The 10777-nt window shown below is 38.7% G+C and overlaps 1 long non-coding RNA gene across 1 annotated transcript; it reads right to left on the bottom strand.

Annotated features, from left to right (window-relative positions):
- Positions 1–617: 617 nt before the first annotated feature.
- Positions 618–10335, bottom strand: LOC118795492. The gene is made up of 3 exons (XR_005005820.1): positions 10266–10335; positions 7341–7472; positions 618–688 (listed from the first exon to the last, which is right to left on the bottom strand). It is a non-coding gene; the product is annotated as an uncharacterized LOC118795492 (long non-coding RNA).
- Positions 10336–10777: the final 442 nt, after the last annotated feature.

Raw genomic sequence — 10777 nt, 5'->3', positions numbered from 1 at the left:
GCGCATTCTGGCAATAGCTGTGAAGGCATCATTCCCATAAAGCAGCACCTCATCCTTTCAACACATCCTATCCCAGAGGAATGTCCATGTCCCTCAGGTGGACTACGGAAACCCACATCGCTCCCTCATTAGCACCGTGAGGGGGACAAGAAAAGCTGCTTGCAACTTTCTGACACCAAGGCAAACTTTTTCAGCAAGGACCACAACAACTCTAAACACAAACTTGTATGGACATGGGGAGCATTTATGTTTAGTATAACTGAACACTGATCAACACATCGCTATCTTTCAGCAGATCAGTAAAGAAATAAAGCCATTGAAATGCTGCCCTACATATGGGATATTTTAATCATATCATTTGTAATCATTGCATTTTTTTAAGTGGATCATTCCTTTTTCAGAACTACCCCACAGCATGCACGTAGACAGGATCAGCAAGAATTAGTATTGCCCAACACTTGCCCAACATTTGTTCTAAAATGATTTGTGTTCATCGGCACCTATGAACAATTTAGCACGCTGTCTTTGTGTTGATGAGGTACAGGAAATGGGGACATATGTAAAAATAATAACAAAGGCTCAAATGTGACATATTTTGAGCTGACACTCCCACTTACGTGTGTTTGTCATAAACTGAAGGCTCCGCAATTTGCTCCAGAGAAACTGTCCTTAGGGTAACTCCAGAAACCTGTGACAAAAAAAAAAATCAGACTTCAGGGACTTTAAATTTTAAATGAACAAAAAAGGTAAAAGTTCTGACTTATGGAGTCGTGTTCTCATTCAAATTCAGCGCTTATAAAATGGAACAGTGCTACCCTGATCACCCTATTTTAGATTAACTTCTTCAGACGAAAGGCAGAGAAAAGCCAGTTGACAACTGAAAAAGGGAGCAAGGATGAAAAGAGATGTTTTACGTAATACAATTATACTGACAATATTTTGGTATGCATTGATTTCTTCTGTGGGATTAAATCAAAACTTTGACGTAACCGCTGACATGGAATTACAATCCTGCCTTAAATGGTGGCCTTTGATTTGGGGTTCCATGCTTATTCCTTTCTTCTAAATCCACCACAAAGCCAAAGTCTCTGATTTGCCATTAACAGCTGGGTTAAAGTTTTGATTTAATTTGGTCACTAGCCTTAGATGCCCCCAAGTTACTCAAACAGGGAAGACAGAGGAGATGCTACTGCAGACTCACTGCTATTTACTTGCCAACCTTACAACTGCCAAAACATGTAGCATGCATCTGAATGTGAAATTATGTATTTAGGACATGAATACAAGACAAAAGGAGTGTCTTGAAGAGGCACATTGGCGGATGCATGTACACACTGGGGTCTCTCTCTCACAGAGAGGTGGAGAGAAGACTCAGGCCAAAGATCAATGGCTCCCGCTGACTCAGGAACAGACTGAAGAGGTGTCAGCTTCATACATGTCAAAGTCAAGGGGAAAAGGAAAACAAAAAACAGTAGCTTCAATGCTTCAGGATGGAAAAAACAGGAAGCATGAAAGTAAAACAATCAAAACTCAAAGGGAAATGAATGTAAAGATGCAGAGAAAGAGAGAGAGATGGGATGGTGGAGGGCTAACCATTGCATTTGCTGGGATAAAACTCCAACTTTTGAAGATTTGGCCCTTCAAACCTGGCTTTAAAACATCTGTATTGTCTTTTGTACACTGGAGTTTTCCCACCACAGTCACGTTTGTGAAATATGGCGAAGTGTGCATTTCAAGTAGATGGTGATGGGGGTCATTCAAGAAAAAGGAAATCAATGGGGATGTTAATTACTCACAGGTCAAGTCACAGTGGTATCAAGACCATTTTTCTTCATGACCTGTTTCAGGTGATCTTTCAGCACTGATTTTTTTCCCCTCACATCAGACTGGATTTTGTCTTCTTTTCACTGCCGTTCCTTTGTCCAAAAGCCACAGAGGGACAGTGCACTTTTATCAACTGACAGACGCATAAACATCTTCCCCCGATCAAGTACATTAGCGGGGAGACTCAGACATGGATTTGGGTGCAATTTGAGGAGATAGGGATGCATCCATTAAAAGAAATGTAATATTTTATGCACAATCTTGAAATGGTCTCTTTGTTATTATTTTCCCTAATGCTTGACTGCTTTTTAGGTCAATTTCTGGGATTGCTACAGTGCAGGCTTCAAACAAACTATATTAAGGACATCATTCCCTGCTCTTCCTCTTTTTTTTAAGTTCAGAATGGCATGCATAGCCAATTAAACAATAACACATTTCAAGCAAAGGGAGGAATTCTTCTAAGCACAAATCAAAACAGTAGCTTTGTTAAAGTGCCTGGTAAACATGCAATTTTCTCATCTCTGCCTACTTTTATTCAGCATCCTATCATATCCATGATCTCAGCAGTTACATCAATACAATGCCCCAAAGCAATGGTCAATGCAAAGCTCAAGACAGAGTGAGCACCTCAACTGAAACTATCAGTTTTCGTTATGTGTGTTATTATACCACCTGTTAGAATGAGCTATTTGGGACAAACATTTGTTTTAAGTAATTTAAAGGGAACAGATGCAAAAAAGTACAAATAAACACACTCCCTAGTTTATAAAGCAAAATTTAGACATTAACAATGTTTTTGGCTTACCGTGTTTAAAAACGCCCTATTTACAAGGGACTTTTTTTGTTACTGAAACAGTTGAAATAGAGTTCAACTGCATTATCCAGGGATTCAGATGGATAAACCTTAGGTCCAGAATTGAGTGTTCTCATAACAACACCGCATTGCTGCCCATAAGAGGAAGAGTCTTAATATTAATAAAGCTGAAAAGGAGAGTCCATCAGCGTGTGCGTGTGTGCAACCAAGAGGAGCAAATGAACAACAGGAACCTTGTTCAGCACACATGGTTAGTGTCACTGTTCAGAAAGACACTAGCAATAGGTTCAATAGCAGAATGCATTGAGAGGAGTTAGGCCACAAAAGTGAAAAACAATACAAGCAGGGGTCTGGACCTAACCAGAGGACAGTTACCTGACAGACCAAACAGAAGGCGGATCAGCTTGTTTGTGATGAGTCCGTTAAGTGCCGCAAGTGTAACAGACAATCCAGCAGACCACCTCAGAGAAACAATAACTGAAATAAAACTTCTGTCTTTGAACCCAAAACTAAATTGCCTCATGTTCAAAAAGCTTCACATTAGAAATGCACTTATTAAACTTGGTCTTGGGCCTATTTTTTTTGCTTTTGCTTTAATCTCTTCATAAAATATTTCCTTCCCACTGAGCAAAGAAACATACCTTTACTTGACAAAATAAAGCAAAATAAAGCACCCATAAATGATACATTAAAGTTAGTATTAATGTATGATCCATAATTTATAACATATGTTGCACGCACTTTGTTCCTCACAAGTTCATTCACTGCATCAGCCTTGTTTGTGATGATAAAAATATTTTGCTCTATATCTTATCAATGGTATGATATTATTTTGCCATTCCATTCCAAATATACTTTAATACAACTGAAAGGTATATGCTTTGAATTTAAAAAATTCTGAACACTTTATTCCTCACTCAAAGTTAAAAAATAAAGTGCAATGTAATGAGAATGAGGCTGGGTTATAGCAAAATAATCTACAGCTGTCATGAATTAGTGTCACTGGCACTGGTATACTAGTAAACAAGAAATTTACAATCAATTTAAATTTATATTTGCAATATCTTTCCACAAATAGTGAACAATAACACTGAAAGGTTCAGTACATATGTGATACAGCACACAAGAAAATGAGAAATGTGTGTTAATCTATTCTTGAAGTCTGAATTATGCCCTTGTGAAATGGTATGGTGTCTATGCAATGTTTGAACAGGCAGTCACTTTATTACAAATGCAATCTAATAAGTACAGAGGGTGAGCTTTTCTCCCTACATGACAAAAAAGTACTAGATGACCAAATACAAATGTGTCCATGAACACTGTAATTTAAATAAATCAGATAAGAGAACAAATTAATAATAGAAATAAAAAAACATTAGCTGATTAACAAAGTATATGAAATAGAGGTTATAATTTACTAGCAGGTCCCTGGGTGTCCTGAAAAAGGTCCCATTTGTGATCAGTCAATGTTGCTTTCAGGGTTTATGAAAACACTTGCAATTTATGGTAATAAGCTTTTTGAAGGTTATGACCACAGTAAACTAATTTGTTAGAGGAATGGATAAAGCTGGCACAAACACTACTCAATCATTAAAGCTTGTGAAAAAAATACTATTAAAGTAATGGTCAACTGCCCTACAAAAAAAAACAGCACACTAAGGTTATACTGATATATAACAGGGAAAAACATGGATGTTGCATCTCACAAATTACCTTTTGTGATCATTTTGTGCATTAATATGACTAAAATACAAAATACCTTGAGAAAGGCAGGACACTCCAAAGCAGAAGAGAGCCATAAGGCCAGTTCTCCGTCAAAATGGATTCTCATGCCAGCAACTTACATTTTAAAATTACGCAAGGATATAGGTCATCAGTTGTTCCCCGATTACAAAGTGTTTTTGCATCTTTCTGGCTAAAAAATTGGCTTTGTTTGCTGAAGTATACACTATTGTAAAATCAGACTTGGAAACCCAGCAATGGGAGTCATATTAGGGTAGTAAGATTTAAAAAGAACTCCATAATGGGGTTGAGCTAATTTTCCATCTCGTCATACAAAACATAATGCCACATTATGTGTCAGTGCCGCTGTTTTCTATGCAAAGACGCAGAGTTTTATTTATGTGCTGCCCATACTACGGCAGCTTATCTTTAAATGACTGCAATTAAATTCACAATGAGTATTCCTTACATAGGTATTTCTTTCACTAACAGCAACATTTCATTGCTTGCCTTGCTTTGACACAAGAATTTACTGAGCTCTGTGGCTAGCTGTCGATATAAGACTGTAAACTGTGGGTTTCACAAACTTGTTTTTGCTGTTGTTCTCTCTTTATATTGTGAAACATAGGTTAACCACACTGTTCCAACGGCAAGCTATACTTTTGAACTGTTTACCTATTAAACAACAAATACAATTAAAACAATAAATGTACAGCTAGTTTCCCAATGTAGTTTTCGTAATAGTAGCCTACTATAGGTCTTCAGCAAGGAACACCAGCACATCCACTCTCTATGGTTTCCAGAGCGATCACAGTGAAGTCATGGCATCTCCTGCTGTGTTAAAAGCCCTTTCCAACAATATGCTTGCAGCACAGATAAGCAGGTGCCTTATGTTAAAGGAAGTGAGTTTCCTTGCTTACCCACATTAGGGGAACCTTCTCTCCACTGACCTTTGCCTCCTGTGGATATGTTTACATCTCAGAAGCAAACCCCTGCTCAGTTATTGGGAAAAGACACTTTGTTCTACTAGCTCAATTTCATGTTGCAGGCTATACATGCACCGCTAATTTGTTTTAAGTATGACCAATTAACATACCTTATATATTAACATATATATAATATATATAATATATATATATACACACACACACACACACACACACATACAGGTTACAATACACTACATGAAATTATGGCAATAGCATTTTCAAATAATACAGTTTCAAATACTGTCAACCACCAGCGCAGGCCTATTATTTTCAATTGAATTATGCACTTTTTTTTTTCTTTTATGGTTCAAACTGAATACATTCAATGTGTCACTTGGAACATATCTAAACATCTGGGCAACACATTGTAGAGTTGCTCTCATCAACACCATTTTATTCAAAACTATTAAACAAAAATATTTATAAGTGAAAGAGCAAGGTTTTATACAACATTTGGTCTTGTACCTGTGATCACTTCACGCATTGCCGGTCTCTGCATTTAAAGCAGGATCACTTCCTGCTGTGATTCCAGTGTCCCTGCATTCCAGCTTACAGTATGCCAACCAGCTCCATTCTGACCTGATATATTAACATAGGTTTACGAGGGCATACAACTACATATGTAAGTTTGCCCTTATTGCTGACCTTACAATGCACTTAGTATCTTGTACTTGAATAATGCTGTCTCTGCTACTACAAGCAATTTATTCTAACTAACGACCGTCAAGCACTCATAAATCAGCATTAGATTCCTTTTTCACTGAGCTGGTGACTTTTACTAAACACAGATAGAGACCACATTCTGAATGCTAACCTTGTATTGGCACCTCTATTGATTTTAATTAGTCTAATTAGTTCATTATTTCAAAAATCAAACAGAGCATTTATTATAGGGCTCTACTCCAGTGACATATGATTAGGGACTTAATATGGTAATGAAGCTGATCAATTATCACTCAAAAGGAAGTCATTAACAACGGTATTAGCATAGCCTGCAATCATGACCCCCCCCCCCCATCACTCCCCCACACACTCACACTTCTTATCCCAGCCTCCCACCGCACCAGTGCCTGCTGATCCTCCCTTGTGCGCACTGTGGAGAGGCTAATTTAGAAATCACCAATGTTAAGCATACAATTCTGCTTACTTGAGACTTCGTGCACTTCCATTCAGCATAAACCGTGCCGTCGATTTCCGCCGCTTGTGTTCAAGCTGCGGCCTGCCGTCAGGTATCTAGTTTCGTCAACACTGTGGCACTACGCTGGCTTTGTTCTGTCACTGGTAAGGGTGCCCGCTGCCCCCGTCTCGTCATGACTGCTAATACCACATTGTGCCCTGGTGTGCCAGCAGCGTGGCGCCCTGCCAGCAGCCTGTCACAGCTGATGCTGACCCAGCACGGCGCTGACCAGGGCCCCGTTGAGTCTGTGGCAGTGGAGCTGTCCAAGAACAATAATCACTCAAGCTAATTCATATTCATTTATTGGGCAAGGATGTGATTTGGCACAAGTTCAATGCCTTTGCCCGCACTCCACCTCCGCCAGCGCACTTATCTTGACAACAGCCTGCCGCGTGGTACGGGCCCAGCGCGGGCCAGAGAGAGGTATGGCGTGCAGATCAAAGAGATGTGTGTAGATTTGAGAGGCCCTGATTGGAAAGGGGGGCTTAGAGGACCTCTGGGACAAGTCTGGTCACCCAGGCTTGAGGACTCCTCCTGACCAGTGAGGTCAAGTGGAGCCCACTGACCTGGATCAGCATTGCAGGTGGAAGCGACCAGAAAGGCAGATGACTACATCAAAGGAGGATCACTGATCCTTGATCCGGAGAGGCCACAAGTCAAGGTGAAACTGAAAATAAAATTCTACAAGTGTGTGTGTGTGTGTGTGTGTGTGTGTGTGTGTGTGTATATGGGGGAGGGGTGGGTGGAGTTTTACAAATTAATGAGGAGCTTTTTTTCCTCTCCCGTAATTAAAGCAAGGCAGCGCATGACTTACATCCAGCTGTTGCATTCGCTGAGCCCGCTGGATCACTCCCATGAGGGTGGCGACATCGACCTTCATGTCCAGGTTCTCACTGCGGAGGCTCTCAGCACTCTCCTCCAGGCACCGCTTCTGGTAGTCCAAATCCTGTCAAAACCGCACAGCGGTGCGTCACCCTCTCCATCGGTTCAAAAGTGCTCGTACCTCCCTCCTCAGAAAACGATTCTAATAGCATGCCCGTACCATGGAACCTGGTTGGAGCCGCTAACTGCAGTAGTGAGCACAGTGATGCGAGCCTTGTGGTGGGGTGCTTTCCTTCTAAACTGCTTTTAATGTGTTAATGTGTGCACACCCCACTGTTTAAGAACAAGTGAAAAGTGTTGAAAGTGCTTGAAAATGATACCTTAACTTTCATTCAGGGTTTATCTAAATCTGACCTTGCTTGATCAACAGTTGGAATACATGCGCCCACTCAAAAAAAAAAATAATAATAAAAAAAAAAAAATAAAACTGTTTTTCTTTGCCCTCAGCATAAACAGCACTGGCAGATCATTGCTCTGGAGCTTTCTCCGAAACAATGAGACCGTAAATATGGATGCATTACAATTGAAAATAAATTACAATCATTCTATTAGAGCATTTTAGCTTTCTTATTACCAAGTCCATTGCATTCTTTTTAGTTTTGAGAGGCATAAAGGTAGCTTTTAATCCTCTGAATCAATTTCATTTCTAATTATAGTCATTATAATAATGTTTAGTACAGTCCAGGGACAACTGTGTAATATGAAGCAGTCAAAGACCATTCTTGACTCCAATCTAATTCCAGTGATTCCAGCTACCAAAGAGGGACATAAACAGACTGCATCCATGATGGATGAATCAAAATAGAGTGCACTAACCAATAAACCCAGAGGTAAATGTAATAATGTACTCATTTATCCTCCGCTATAAACCTTACTTGGTTTCCTTTGAGTCCTCACAATGCCCTTGCTCATTTCTCTGTTGTAAAATAAAAAAAGTACAACCAGGAACCATAGTTTGAGTAATGAGCAGATGCTTAGTAATGGGAAACATAGCATACAGATTCATATTAGTTTGTAACCACAGCCCATTTTATGCGTTATATCAATACCAGATACAGGGCTAAATAATTTAACATCAAGATTAATCAATTATTTAAAAATCCACAGACCATACCCTAAATAGCAGTTACTGCATGAAGCACAGTATAAAGGGGATACATGTCTTCCTTGAGTTTTTACAGTCTACATTGTGGGCATGGATACAACTGCCCCTCCTGCCAATCTCATAACAATACATGTATTTTGTTTCTGTGAGTGTTACTGTAAACTATAGCTGTATTGCTTGCTGCATATCTCAAGAGAAAAGGGAATGAAAGCATTCTTAATAAGAAACCAGAAAACACTAAGCTAAAATAATTTCAACCAAAAAATGTCTTGAAATCGACATGGCTATACCCCGAGGATAACTTCATAAATTCTTGCTCTCCCTTAAAACTCAAAGGATTGATAGAACGGGAAATGACGGCACAAACCTTAACAAAAGAACTCCAATGCAAAGAAAAAAAACTAAACTAAAAAAGTGAAATCCAGAGGAATGAAACATTGTGTTGAACACAGTACAGCCTGACACGGTAGTTGTTTAGGGTCAAATGATAGGTAATAAGATAGTTTTAACGAGGAAAACTACAACCTTGAAGAAAAAAAACAAATGCATTCAGCTTTTCATATCAGCAAACCACAAACACTTTAAGCTCACAAAGCCTCCGCCGCCACAAATGACTGTGGAAAACAATGACAATTGGTAAACACCTATAGAAATAACAAACTGAAAGTCTGAGTAACCACACAGCTACTGAGGGACCTTACAAGAAGGCCACACCACTATACCCTTTCATTCCTTTGTCTCCTGAACTTTATGTATAAAGAATAAAACCATAAAGGCCAAAATGCAAGCTTTGATATCAGGCCGAAATAAAGCAGCAATTTGTTTGCATTTCTGCGTTTTGAAACTGGCCAGAGACATTATTGTGCTTTTAACATCCTCCTGCATTTATTCATGAACTGCAGATGAATGGCACCGCAAGCGGGTGCTGAAAGACATACCTTTAAATACAAACGTCTGCAGCATTTCCCTAAATAAATCATTGCAAATCATCACCATTATTCATCGTTTGTGGGTGTGTTTGTGGAAGTCCGTGAGCTGATTGTCACCTTCAGGGTCAGCTCAGGGTATTTTAAATGAACTGCCATAGAAAATATAGGCTGTGAAACTCATGGGCCCTTATTCATTACGTACAGATTGTGCACAATCCTGCCCTTTGAAAAGGACACTGAAATGAAAGGAAAATGACAACAGACAAAACAAAATACATCTATAAACTCTTCCATTAAAAACGCTCCATCGGTGCGGATATGAGCAGCAAGCAATGAATCCAGTAGCGTGTTTCTTACACAGTGCACATCAAAAGAAATATATCACTCATAATGTGTCTGTGATTTTCAGAAAGATGAAGCATGCAGATTTTGGATACCATTTAAGTGTTTTTTTCTTTGTCCCTTCAATTTGATTAATCAATCCAATGTAGCGGATGTGGCAGTGTGCAAATAACCACAAAGACAGAGCATGATGGTGTCTTGGCAAGGTGTTGTCACTTGTGGTCTACAAGATGGTAGCCTATCATGGGCAGACAGTTTATTATATGTAAAAAGTATTTATTGGGCTTTAGATATGGCTAAATACAACATATTTTTAAATTTAAAAAAAAAAATCACAAAAACAAAAAAAAATCACTTTTACTTTAAGTTCATTGCTATGTGTAAATACTAAATCTGTAGAATCACCCATCCAAACAGATTAGCTGGGACAACTGCACTGAGAAAAATGTACTGGCAAGATATGTTGTTGAAAAAAACTTACATGAATGATTTGATCAGAACTGCAAAGCTTCAACTCCAAAAAGGAAACCTTTGCATTGGCCTCCTTCTCGAGATCTTCCACTGTCTGAACTAAAACTTGGTTTTGGTCACTCAGATCATTTACATAGGAATGCAGAATCTGCACTTTCACCTGCAAACGTAAATTAATAAAAACAAGACATTAGTACTAATAATAGTATAAAATATATAGTATAAAACAGTTTATAAAGTGTAAATGTACACTTTACATATGCTTATATGAACTAAGCATTAAAAAACAAAAGTCACCATGATGATACTTATGTGAGATACATGTGAACAACCACACCAAACATATACATAAACAGGCACTATGATGTACAAGAAGAGTACTGAAACCAGCAACTATCAATTTAATGCCCAAGGAATAACAAGGGTACACAGACAAATAAGCTCCAGGTCTCATTATCACTGTATTAATATCTCAGTTCATTATTACCATAGTTCTGAGCACCCTATTTGCATATGTGTTTG

Source organism: Megalops cyprinoides, chromosome 2, assembly GCF_013368585.1.
Source record: "Megalops cyprinoides isolate fMegCyp1 chromosome 2, fMegCyp1.pri, whole genome shotgun sequence".
In the NCBI taxonomy this organism is placed as follows: domain Eukaryota; kingdom Metazoa; phylum Chordata; class Actinopteri; order Elopiformes; family Megalopidae; genus Megalops; species Megalops cyprinoides.
The sequence above is the reverse complement of the archived record's forward strand: the minus strand, read 5'-3'. Positions and strand labels throughout refer to the sequence as shown.